Here is a 4,062-nt window from a genome sequence, read left to right as displayed (position 1 = left end):
CATCAACATGAAAATCCTTGATAAGTTTGAGAAGATGTCGCTAGGAGTCAATTAATTGATGTGCCTAGTGCCTAAGAGTTTCAAAATTCGACTTCACTTTAGTTCCTTGCACCACTGATTGATTTTTGAAAATCCATGTTTATTTTTCCTCTGTCCAAAGTGTTTTATGGAATGACACTGACTATTCAAGACTGTTATGTAGAGTCTTCTTTTTTCACCTTGAAGGATACTCACCCATTCCCTCCCCACCTTTCTGCCTTAAATTCTTAAAAAGCATTGCTTTGTCACAGATTCATACGCAGGTGCTCTTGTTGTTTGGAGATCATGGGAAGAGCTTGATTTTGTATGGCCAGGAGTGTGGAGCTCAGAATGGAAATGGCGCTGAAGTTTCCCCAGTCATGGTCACATCCACCTGGTCTATTCCTGACACTTGTTTCCACCATATATGGCACAGGTGTCTGAAGATTTGCCATGCTGGCTGAAGCAACTCTTCCCTGGAAATGTCCAGGAGAAAATTTGACCTGGCTGACAGGTGTTCATGGGCTGCCAATACATCTTCAAGTTGCCCAGAGTTTTGGTTCAAAGGAAAATTTTCTTTCACGTTTTCAAGTACAGATGGAGTCACATATGCAGAACCCAAAAAGACCTGGTTGGCAATTTTGCTGAGAGCTGAGTCATCTGAGCTGTCAACAGGTAGATAGATGTTTGATGTGTAAACTTCAAATCAAACAGACTCACATCCTCTTTAGGTTGCAAAAGAGGTTTAAAGAGGGGGCTCTCCCTTCCCAGTTAGCAGTTCTTCCAAGTTAATATATCTGAAGAATGGATGAGCTGGAACTTCTCCAATGTCCCCAGGACCAGCTCCAAGATGAGAAGCAGCATTTCTTTTCAGCAGCTTTTTAAGCAGATCGCTGGCTTCTTCTGTGAGGTAGGGAGGCAAATTGAGTTTACACTTGAGGATTTCATCAATTGTTTTCTTTCTCTTCTCCCCAATGAAGAGGGTACTCCAGTCAACATGTCCTGTATCAAAGCTCCCCAGCTACACTAATCCCCAGCACTACTGTGGCCACTTTTCATCAAGATTTCAGGGTCCATGTATTCTATTGTTTCACAAAATATGTGTGTGACTGTTGCATCATGAATAGATTCTTTGAATAGTCCAAAATCTGTTAGTTTCCATGAACTTGGTGATTAAGCATGACTTTCTGCGACATCAGGTATATGTAGATAATCCCCCTTTGATGTAAATGTCCCAAAGCCATGGAGATTTCTGCCAGTAAAAGCAGGTTGTGTCTTCCATAAATATTTCCTCTCTTTCTAACTGCATAAGTAATTCTCCTCTGCTGAGATACTCAAGGATGAAGTAGAATTTTCCATCGGTCTGAAAAGCATAAATTAAATCCACAAGGAAAGATACTTTACTTTCTCCAGAATATTCCATCCTACTTTTTATATGAGTTGTGTCTTTAGCACTTTTTACTATCATTGTCTTTTTAAGCACCTTCATGGCAAATATTTTCTGAGTTTTTGCTCCTGTTACTTTTCTTACTTGTAAAATCTCTCCACAGACCCCTTTACCAAGTACCCAAAGTAGCTTGAAACATTCTAGCCTGACTTTTTCTGGCCCTCTGTTCACAGTAGTTTCTGAGATTTCAAGTTTCTCACAATGCTCCATGCCAAGGGCATAAGGTCCAACTCCCCCTGGGTCCATGCTTTCATTTAACCGACTGCTCTCCTCCAGCTCATCCTCAGAGCCTGTATCCTCTGGCTGGTCCAGACTATTTCAAACACTCCTGCTATGTCCTCAGCTTCCCTGTCTCAGAAATCTGGTGCTGGATAAAAGCCATCTTGCCTCCTCTATCGCCTCAAGGGCCTGGACCCTCCATTGCTACAGCCATCTCCAGCTGCTTGGGCTATCTATCTATCTATCATCTATCTATCTATCTATCTATCTATCTATCTATCTATCTATCTATCTATCTATCATCTATCTGTTGTCTAAGAGGAGGTTAAGTTAATGCAGAGACTAGGCAGCAAAACAGGCTCAGTCCATGATCCCTATCTGAAATGACTAAATGGCAACATACTTTCTGAATAGAAAACAACACAGAAATAGAAGTTTGCAGTTGAATATTTTGTCTCTCTAGGGGAGATAGGAGGAAGGTGAAAAGTAAGACATTCAGCAAGCAATCCTACAATTTGAACACTCAATGCTACCTGAAGCTTACTTCCTCTGCCCCAGAAATCCATGCTTCTCTAGATTCTCTAGATAGATGTCAAGAATTTGTCAAACTGTTGTTCAAATTAAAAACAAACAAAAAATGACTACAGATCAGACATTTTCAGAGCACGCATTTTGTCATTTACCTAAAATCTCTAAAGTAAAGAATATGAGTGTGTTTAATCGCAAAAAATAAGCAGAAGCAAAAAATAATCACTGCCAATTTTAAGAAATGTAAACTTTTTAAGCAAAATTCTCCTGTTTGGATACTTACTTCATATGAAAGTTTTAACTACTTTAAAAATTCTTTATGCAAATATCTTTAACATACATCTTTATAATTCCTCTATTTCTTTAAGTAAGATTATTTAAAGTAGAGAAGCAAGGTAACATGATATTTATGTGTGTGACCTGTTGAGACAGACACCATAGTTTTGAAATCTGGTCCCAAGACTTATCAGCTGTGTCCCTGAGTTTATCTCACCCCACAGTGCTGCAGTTTTCTTATCTGTAAAAGAGATTAAAAATGATTCGTACTCCATAGGCGTGACGCAGGTTACTATATATAAAATATATGTAGTACTTTCACCATAGTATTACTCAATATCTATGGACTATAATACTAAGTAAAAAACACATTTTAATATTTTGATATATATTACCAAATCATCTTCTAGAAGTGAGGCATGTTATCATTCTTGGCTTCATCGACTGAGATGTGAAAGACCAATTTTCCAACATTCTTAACATCTCTTATATACTAATTTTTATTCTTCTTTGACTTATGGTATGAAATGTTATTGTGCTCAAATATGCAATTCTTGATTCGTAGTAAGTTTCTTTTCATAATATTTTCTTTATATTTTTTCTTTTTCTGCTTTTTATCCATTTAGGGGTCATTTATACGTGTTTTAAGAATCATTCTGCAAAAGCTTTTTAAATTAGTAGTCATATATAAGCATTCATAAAGTAAATGACAAATATTTTAAAAGCATTTTCTTCTACAATTTTTTTTCTGATGCTTTATTTTGGTCGTGTAGCTTATACTATATATTTTTTTCTTTGTGATCTCTCTTTTCCTCTGTGATATCACTTTTATGCTTTGATATAATCTGATCTCAAAATCAAAAATATATACTCATGTCTAGTTTATAGCTTCATTTTTTGCAATTAATTACTTTAATCTTCTGGTATTTACGCTATAATATAACGTGAGACTCGAGTATACTTTGATTGTTTTCTAAGTTGTTAACCTATTATCACAAGCCCTCTGACATTTTATGTAATCATTATCATTTGTTTCTATCTTATCTTGACTGTACCATTAAGTTGTCTATCAATTCAATCTGTCAGTTGTCGAGGCAAAATAGATTTTTTTTTTCATTTTTGAAGCTTTATATAATATAAATTGATAACTATAGGGGAATAATTTTTCCTTTCCACTTACTTTCGTATTCCCTCCCTTGCAACAAGAGTGTGAGGTTGTGTCCTAATCTTGTCCACTCTCTGATCTAAAGTAAAGTCTTCTGGAGGATTTCTGGAAAGGTATGCCTTCCTTATTAAAAAGAAAGAAAAAAAGTGATGAGCAGACAGAAAGCCACCTTTTTATATCCCGGATTGGACCTGGTCACATAAGTATGTGATGCTGGATCTATAGGACCACCTTCTTGTGAATAAGAGAACAGTATGAAGATGACCTAGAATCCAGGCATGGTTGAAAAGCTGAGTTATATAACTCTTGAACCACTTGCTCCAGACATCTTTTAATACTGAATAATTAAAATCAATAATAATATATCCTGCTTCTAAAACATTCTAGCTGATATATTTTCTCTAGCCCT

At 36.3% G+C, this 4,062-nt stretch overlaps 1 pseudogene; it reads right to left on the bottom strand.

Moving 5' to 3' along the window:
• Nucleotides 1-284: 284 nt before the first annotated feature.
• On the bottom strand, nucleotides 285-1,796 carry LOC137224560 (ribosomal protein S6 kinase beta-1 pseudogene; annotated as a pseudogene).
• Nucleotides 1,797-4,062: the final 2,266 nt, after the last annotated feature.

This window comes from Pseudorca crassidens, chromosome 5 (assembly GCF_039906515.1).
Source record: "Pseudorca crassidens isolate mPseCra1 chromosome 5, mPseCra1.hap1, whole genome shotgun sequence".
NCBI lineage: Eukaryota > Metazoa > Chordata > Mammalia > Artiodactyla > Delphinidae > Pseudorca > Pseudorca crassidens.
This window is presented reverse-complemented; position numbering and strand designations above follow the sequence as displayed.